The following is a 9,525-nucleotide window of genomic DNA, read 5'->3' on the forward strand; positions in this document are numbered from 1 at the left end:
GTAATTTCTAAATTTAAATCGGGAAAATGGCTATAGTGTAGGGTAATGCCATCATTGCCCATTAGGAATGCAGACTGAAGAATTGATGAAGAACCAAGTGTGAGGTGGATTCTTTTTGGATATTGTAAGCAGAAAAATTGAGACCTTCAGTTGCTTCCCTGCAAAGATGAGGCTTTGATGGTCAGAAGGAGATGCCTTTGTTATCTTGGATCTTGGCCTTTGTGTTCCTGGTTTCCATTATTATTTTAGAAGTTTTTTCATTATTTTATGTGTATGAGTGACTGGCCTACATGTGTGTCTATGTACCATATGAGTGCCTGGTATCATCAGAAGCCATAAGAGAACATCAGATCCTGTGGGAATGGAGGTAGATGTGGCTGTGAAATTGCTCATGCAACACCATATGTGGCTCAAAACTGAGATCCTTTCCCACTTCCCAAGACGTATAAGCACTGGAGGAAAGAACACCAAACAGTGAACATATCCTAGAGCATGTGCTTCTATCCTCACTGACATGACTGGGGGGTGAGCTTAAGCAGCAGGGTGCTGCTGGGATGTAGCTCCGGTGGTTTGAGTACACTGGGTCCTCTAAAGCTCCTATTGAATCTGCAGTGGTGATGATGGCAAGTGAGTGGGGCCTGAAGAGCTCTCACTCTCAAGGGACTGAATGAATTCGGAGAAAGTGGGCTATCACGTGGGTCTACACTTCATGTTTTGGCCCTGCAACATACACCCCCTACCTATCTGCTTTCTACAGTCCCAGAAAGTAGCATGAGCTCTTCACCAAGGGTCCAGCAAATAACATCAGCATGCTCTTGGAATTCCAGAACCTCAAACAGGATAGTTGCTTACTATATTTTAACAGCAGAGCTCACAAGGCATTTACATGTTTTTACTGAACACAGAAATTTGAGGAAAAGATAAAATTATCCATGGCACCCAGTAAATATGTTTAAAAATTTTAATGTTTTTTTACATTTATTTATTTGCATGTATGTGTGCTCATACACAAGCATGATCACATACAAGTGAAGATACAAGGACAACCTACAGGAATCACTTCTCTGAACAGTGTGAGTTCTGGGGATGGAACTCATGTCTTCAAGCTTGGTGGTAAGCATCTTCATCCACTGATCAATCTCACTGACCCTTTTTTATTTTTTTGTGAAAAAATTGAAAACCTACTGAAATTATAAGGAAAATTATGAGATCTGGAACAAATGCTAATATTTTTGTACTTAAGACAGAAATCATCATTAATGTTTTATAAGTGTCAGTAGCTCATTGAATGGGATCTAGTTTGGGAGAGGAGAGTTTGGGGTCTCCTTTTTGTTTGCTTCCCTTGGCCTAATCCTTTCATATAAATCCAGGTGCTCCACCATCCCACTGAATGTTACGCTGCCTCCGTGAAAAGGCAGGAACCATCACAAAGAGTACCACTCATCTTTTCTACTCTAGAACCCTTGGGGGCTTCTGTTCTGTACCAAACCTATGTTCATCAAGTAATATCACTAACTTATACCCCACCAGTAGTAGGACACTTTTCGTCCTTGAAATCTAAGGACCTTCATGTATCTGGATCAGCCTTCCAATTTTTGCCTATGCAGAAAGAACTAGGTAGAAATTACAGCTCCACTGTGTATTTGCCTGATAAATGTGGGGGGAGGGAGGCAGCTGCTATTATATTTGTTGGTCACTCTAGCTTCATCTGCTATAGCCTGTTTATACAGCCTTTGTCCTTTTGGGTGGGGGATTGTCTAAATGATTTCTAGTTTATTATGTAGTCTATATGTGACAACTGTGTCGATTAAATGTCGAAAAATGGCTTTTGTTTACTTTCTTTGTTTCATTTTCAGTTTAATGCAGTTCTGCCACTGAGCTACATCCCCAGTCCTGAAACTATAACTCCTACTAAATAGCCAGAATGTTACCAATTATAATTTATGCTTTCTGTTCTTTTTTAAAATCATTCTTTGTCATGGTGTTATAAAATCCTGTCCTATTATTTTACAACTGTGTTCAAACTATGTTGATTCAAATTTTCTTAAAAACCCTCATGGGTGTGTGTGTGTGTGTGTGTGTGTGTGTGTGTGTGTGTGTGTGTGTGTGTGTGTCGTAGTGTTGGATGGCTACAATTTCCTTCTACACTTACTCCCTTATCTTCACTTTTCCTCAACCCTAAGATAGAGTAGCAGCTATCAGAACTGATAGAGTAAGAAAAGACAAGCTCTAAAATATATCTGATGAGCCCAAGGTCACGCTCTCTGTCAGGGGCCAAGAATATCAAAGTGAACCTTCCTTTTTAAATGCTTCCGGGCATATCAGGCCCATCAACATTTCCATCTGAGTCTTATCTTTTCCCCTCACTTCAGCTCTGCCCTTGCTGCTCCTCTCTCTGCCTTCCGGTCCAGTTCTGGCTTCTGTGGCGGCCATTTCCAACCCACAGCTGGCTGCACATCACAGCTCCCTCCCCCAACCAGAGATGGGAGTATTATCAGTCTGACCAGGCATCAGTGGGCAGTTCCTACTGCACTGGCTGAATTTCATCTGAAGCCAGAGCTGTGACCACTAGCTTTCTCCCCGATACCTGAATAATTGAGGATCCCCTGAAATCTTTTTGTTTGTATCTATGCTATGGTTCTTAGGCTGAAACTAGGGGTGCTGCCAAATATCAACCTTAAGCAGCCCCACTACCACACACACTAATAACAAAGAATCATTAAGACAGATTGTCTGCAGCTAAAGCTGAGAGCCCTGGACCTAGAATATGCTATCTTCACCCACAAGATCCAGTCCTACAGAACACCAAATTAGCTGTAATTTACCTTTGAATGGAATCCCCTATGATACATATGCACATCAGAGTCTGAGAGTCACCCTCCACCCCCAGGTACCATCCCAGTCAGATAACAAATCCTCAAGTCCTGTCCTGACAGCCCACCTGGAAACTGGCCTGATCTTCCGTCTCTACTTTCTCAAATTCAGATCTTCGTAATTTTGCATCTTAGCTAACAATAACCATCTAAGCTGACCTCTCTTTGGTCGTGGTAAACTGCTTAAAGAGTTGTAAAACATTATAAGAGGGGAGAAAAGAGAAACCTTGAGCACACCCTTGCCAGAGGAACACACACATACAACCCATGTGCTTTGATCACATTGTGTACAGTCCTAAGGAGTTTACAGAGCCCTCAAGGGATCTCCAGACCCTTCCAGGCTAGAACTGCCTACTAACCTTAGTTTTTGTGCACAGTTCTAGGGTTGGGATTGAGATTGAAGTTGGGGTAGGGTTGAGGTTGGGGTTAGGCTAGTGCTGAAATTTGCTCTGGGGCTGGGGTTGGGGTCTAGAGCTAGGGTTGACTTTAGGGTTACAGTTGATGTTAGGGTTAGTGTTAGGGATAGGGCTATGGTTCCTAGCCCAGCTCATGTGTGGGTACCCAAAACCTCCAAGGCCCCTTGATGCCTCAAGAACACCAGCCACTCTAGCCAACCAAGTGCCCAGTAGTTGCATATGTTGGTTTTGCAGTCTTTGTCCCCTGTCCCATCCTTTGCTCCCTGCCTGGTCTGTCTCACACTGTTCTACCTTCAGAGCCCAAGATGTCTGTCTTTGAAAGCTTTACTGAGCACTCTTCTCCGTCCTCACCTCATACTCCTCTTTTTTTTAATTTTTTTATTTATTCATCTCTCATATGTTACATTCCAACCGCAATTTTCCCTCTCTCCACTCCTCCTAGTTCCTTTCCCCAACTTCCCCTCTTCCCCAGATTCACTCCCCCTCCATAGTCCATATGCCTTCAGAAAGGAGCAGGTCTCCAACTGAACATGGTGTATCAAGTTGCAATAAGTCTAGGCACATCCCCTCATATGAAGGCTGAACAAAGCAACCCAGTAGGAGGAAAGGGGTCCCAACAACAGGCAAAAGAGTCAGAAACAACCCCAAGCCCACTGTTAGGAGTCCCACAAGAGCACCAAGCTACACAACCATTACATATATGCAGAAGACCTAGGGAAGACCCCTACAAGTTCCTCAAGCATGTTATGGGCTATGTGTGTGGGTACACATGTGTGTATGTATGTATCACAATCTCCATGGATCAGAAAGGTTATCTTTCATCTTTGCAAACTCGGTGCCAGGCACAAACAGAAGGTCATTAGAGACTGCTAATAAATTTAAAGGAACAATAGACTAGCTTTCTTTCCACTCCGCCACATTGCTTTCCAATTTATGTGTCGGTCGCTTGGTATTTTTCCCTTGTAAATAAAAAGTGTACTGGTTTATCTTCATCAAGTATATCTTCATATTCCTAAAACACACTGTATTTGTTAAAAGATTGAAACTGTAATCACAATGTCAAGCAAATATCTAGATGCCCCTCCCTTCTGTGGAAATATACCTCAAGATTTGTATTCCCCAAGTACCTTTCCCTAGAAACAAGTGCCAAGCTGTTCCGGGTTGGTTGTGGGAAGGCAGACTTTAAAAACACTTTTCCATCCAAGAATGCCCAATTGGTAAAACTCACCAGGAAGGGGGGGAACCTGATCTTGGGTTAGGACTAATTAAAAAAAGAAATAAAAAATCTCTGAGTTTCCTGGTGGAGATTATGACTGGGTCACCAATCCTCACTAAAACCAAGTACATACACACTCATCATCTTCAACCAGGGAAACATGGGGGATGTTGTTTAATGAAAATGGCTTTTACAAACAAATAACTTTATTCTGAGGAGGGTTTTCTCACATCTTCTACACTTTTTCCATTACTGACTCTTGCTGCCCCCTAAAACAAACAAGAAATGTCTCTTGCTTTTAAAATGTCACCTCTTTTTCACTTTGATTTAGTGCCCTCTGGCTATACGCCTTCTGGCTCTAGGCCAAATGGTCAGCTCCTCCACAGAGCCTTGGCAGGACAGGGGACCTGGATCACAGTTCAGGAAGCCTGCAGGGACCTCTACGTGTCAGCTACCTCCTGTCCTGCTTTCCCTCCTCAAACTGGGGGCTCCAAAGTGCCCCTTTCCTTCCCCAGGGACAGAAGCTGGGGTCTACAGCCTCACTCTCGACCCCCACTTCCAAAGAGGGTGGAGGCAGCTCCTTCTGGGGACCAGCTTAGAGGAAACAGCCTACGGTCTGGGAAAACAGCAGTGATGAACGAAACCCAACAACCCTTTCATTCCCAAAATTCTTAATAGTAGCATAATCTCCCAGATGTCCCTGCATTCCAGCTACACTGAGTCTGTCACTGTCCCTAGGAAGGGTCCCAAAGAACACCAGAAACACATCTTTGGGCCTCACAGAAAGGAAGTGCTTCGGCAACCTTGGCAGGGTGGCATGACTCCTTCAAAGTGCTTGTCAATCTACTGTTGCAGGTGTAGCTCAGGACTTGGTCCCCAGCAGCAGAACAATGCAAACTGGCTCTGTGTTGAACAAGTACCCAAGTCTGCTCCAGCATTTGTTTCTGCCCCTGTGAGGGGGGCATGGAGGCACAAATAAAGCCTGCCTTGCAGCAGCCTCCTGCGTGGTCTCTTTCACCCCGTGTAAGCTTTGCTTAAATCACCAAGGTAAGAACTAAATGTCTGCACTTCTCCTTGCTAAATGAAGAAAAGCTTTAACACACACCATTTTATACTCTGAGACAAATTCTCTGGGAAGAAACTGCTCTAGATTGATGCATTCCCAGATTCTGACTAGAAATAAAAACCGGTTGTGTGGAATATTAAAGAGATCATTTTCCCTTTCAGTCTACAGAACTCTTCCCTACACACTCCTTCAAGAGTTTGATGTGTGTGTGTGTTTGTGTGTGTGCATACATTATATATGTGTGTGTGTGTGTGTGTGTGTGTGTGTATACATGTGATGAAAGTATTGCTTTTCACATTGGGGTAAATATACTTTTGATTTGGGTATCTGCCAAATCTTACACAAAATCAACTGAAAGCAATTAAAATACAAAATTGCATACACATGTGTATGTGTGCATGCAAGTACACACACATACATTATTATACACGGGTGCATGTATTAGAATTAAAACTAGTGTAATTCTTCTTGTATAATGACCTTCCTCATGCTTAACCATTCAGCATTTGAGGCCCTCTTTCTCTTCCTGGAGAAGTGCGCTAAGAGATTGACACAGAAGAGCCCACTGTATGCATTTCGAATCAGGCCAGTAAGGCAACAGTTCAGCAACGCAAACCTTAGCATCCAAGGATGCACTGTGTCTGTCTCTGGCTCCCAGGTCAACTCTTCATTTCCATTAAACAGCTTCCTGTTTTGCTCTGTGGTGTCCTTTATCATGCTGGACTCTTGACTACACTATTTTTGTTCTGCTTTTTTCTACCAGCAAAAATCATTGCACCTGAATGAGACACTGGTTTTCTTTTTTTTTCCCCCTTTAAATAAGTTTTCTCATAGAATCAATGACAGAAGAAGATTAATTGTTTGTTTTCAATACTGGCTTTTTTCTTCTCCTGCTTCTATTTTTGAAGCAAATTTTATTTTTAGATGTCCTGGCTGGGATGATACTAAACTGGAAAGACTAGTGCAAATTTTATTGACCTGCATTTCCGACTATAAAGGATGTCCCCCACTAATCTGTCATTTACAGGGCAGACAAAGGCCAGGGGCGAGGGAAACCACACCAGATGTTGTGCAGGAGAGGATCCGACCAGACGCTTTATGTTTTGTTGGTTGTTTTTTTAAATAATTGGCCACAGGGAGGAAAAAACACATGGGCATCCTTATTCCAAGCTGAGCTAAAGTAAATGTTTACTGTACCATGAATGGAAGAGCCAAAAAACAGAGAACTAAGAGGGAGTAATGAATGAAATGATGAGGGATATAGAAGGATGAATGAATGAATGGAAATTATTGATATTTTATTTAAAAGTGAAGGAAATATAAAAAGTTAATGCATCACTTTGAAAATTTTATGAAATGTAAAGTGAGTATGTCCTCCTACTCTACTTTTCAGAGATAAAACCCTGTTCTGTCCGTATCTTTCCCAATTTTGTCAAATTTTATCTTTAGCATATTATATTTTTTAATCTGCCACATTAATTTCTCCAGAAGTGCATTGTCTGTGATAATCTGCATTTCTTATTTTCCACTCATGTTTCATTGGTTTCTCTGACTGGTAGACAAAAATTCCCTTGCTCCCTTTTAATCATGGTGTGATATGTCTCCCACCACATGAATTGTTAGACTCCCTGTAAAAAAAAATATGCAGGGCATATAATGCAGTGTTTACTTCACAGGTGTGGGCGTGAGGTTACAATCCCAGTACCCCTAAAAAGAAAACAAGAATGCTTTCAGTGATACAGAAAGCCAAAATCTGGATCCAGCCCCCATATGCATACGCACATATACACATAAAATTAAACTAATAGTAGTTTTTTAAGGAACATTCTGTTTAGTTTTAATATTAATAGTACACTGCTATGGTATATTTCTTTCTCAGCAGGTTAGCGACTGTCTGTACTGTTTGAAGATTTATTTTATCCTTCTTTAGTTTCTCTACTGGTATTTCATTTTTTTTCTTTATGAAAATTCCAAGGGTAACTTTTGTCATTTACATGTGTGGCAAATATTTCCTCTCAATTTGCCACTTGCTTTTTAACTTTGAAATCTCTCATGTTTCTAACACTTCTCTATTTTTCTGTAGTCAAATTTAATACTTTATTTTTATTCATTTTAGATAGCCCCTGAGCAATCTTCCCCCATTTCCATGTTTTTAAGCATCTACATTTGTATTTTTGACAATACAATCTTTAGCATTTAAATGGTAATCTGCAATAGATGACATTTTCTTTTCGGAGGGAGGGGGTGATTTGGTTCGATTCGTTTTTTTTTTTGTTTTTATTTTTGTTTTTGTTTTTTTTTTTCTGAGACAGTATTTTTCTGTGTAGTCCTGGACATCTTGAAACTTGTTCTGTAGACCAGGCTGGCCTTGAACTCACAGAGATTCACCTGTCTCTGCCTCCCGCGTGCTGTAACTAAAGGTGCGAGCCACCATTGCCTGGCATAGCTCCCATTTTCCAGGCCCTTTTTTATCAAACACTGCGTGTGTGACTTGTTTCTGCTGATGAGCTGTGAGCAGACATGTGTGTGCACCTCCTTGCCGCTTCTACGCTGTCCACAAAGGCCGACATCCCACCCTCCAGCTCCTGCTGACTTGCAGCCCCAGAACCAAACCCTCCAAATTGCACAGGAAGAAAACCAAGTGACTCTGACACTGAGTTCCTGCCTGAAAGGGAGCCACCCTGGCTTTGGTAATAGAAAACTTTTCCCATGATAAACCACTAGGATTTTAAGAAATTGTTATTGCAATATGATTAACTTAATCACATAATTTTTCCTGTATTGGATGTTCAACTTATCTGCAATTTTCATATTAATGCACTGTGAGAATAACTTTTTTCAAAATGCTTTAACTATACAGCTTATCTCTTAATGCAATTTAATGTGTATCAGCATTTACCTACGTGTATATCTGTGCCCCGCAGGCATGCCTGGAGATTTGACTCTCAAGTAGACCTTGAAGACTCACTTTGTTTAGTCAGTGCTCTCATTCATTTGTGAGACTACGTGAGTGAGTGTGCGTACCCATGCACACTCTTGCTCTGAGGCAGGGTCTCTCCTGAAGCTGTCTCCAACCCCCTCGGAGGCAGCCTTACAGGAATGTGTGGATGCCTGCTTGTTACATGGATGTTGAGATTTCAGCTCCAGTCCTTATGATGACATAACACCGTTCCTAGCCACTGAGCCATTTCTCCAGCCCCTATATTATGCTATTAAAGACTAAATTACCATTTTTAGCAACCAGTTTTAAGATTGGTTACCATTGCAACCTGTACTGGCTGGTTTTGTGTGTGGACTTGACACAAGCTAGAGTCATCAGAGAGGAAGGAGCCTCAGTTGAGGAGATACCTCCATGAGATCCAGCTGGAAGGCATTTTCTCAATTAGTGATTAATAGGGGAGGGTCCAGCCCATGGTAGGTCATGCCATCATTAGACTGCTGGTACTGGGTTCTATAAGAAAGCAAGCTGAACAAACCATAGGTAGCAAGCCAGTAAGCAGCTCTCCCCACAGCCTCTGCATCAGCTCCTGCCTCTGGGATCCTGCTCTGTTTGTGTTTCTGTCCTGACTTCCTTCAGAGAGGAACACTACCATTAAAGTGTCTGGTCATGGTGTTTCATGACAGCAATAGAAACCCTAAGACACAAACCAATCTTAAAAATTCAATTCATTCACGGATGAATGTTTTGTCTCTTACAAATTGGAAAAGATTGAGAGCACATGGCAAGCTTTGAGCAGAACTACTATAGCCATGTGACCCATGTCCCTTCTAGAAAGATCTCTCTTCTGCTCAGACAGCCCCCATGTGATTGCCTGCTTTCAAGCAGGGTCATTCTTGGACTTCTCAGGATTAAAGGGATACCTGTCCCCCTAGCAATCTGGACAGGTTTCCTCAACAGGACTCAATCATAGGGAATGCAGCAGGAATTGTGTTGTGAGATATTAGTAAAAAAAA

This window comes from Mesocricetus auratus, unplaced genomic scaffold, assembly GCF_017639785.1.
Source record: "Mesocricetus auratus isolate SY011 unplaced genomic scaffold, BCM_Maur_2.0 Super-Scaffold_6730, whole genome shotgun sequence".
NCBI lineage: Eukaryota > Metazoa > Chordata > Mammalia > Rodentia > Cricetidae > Mesocricetus > Mesocricetus auratus.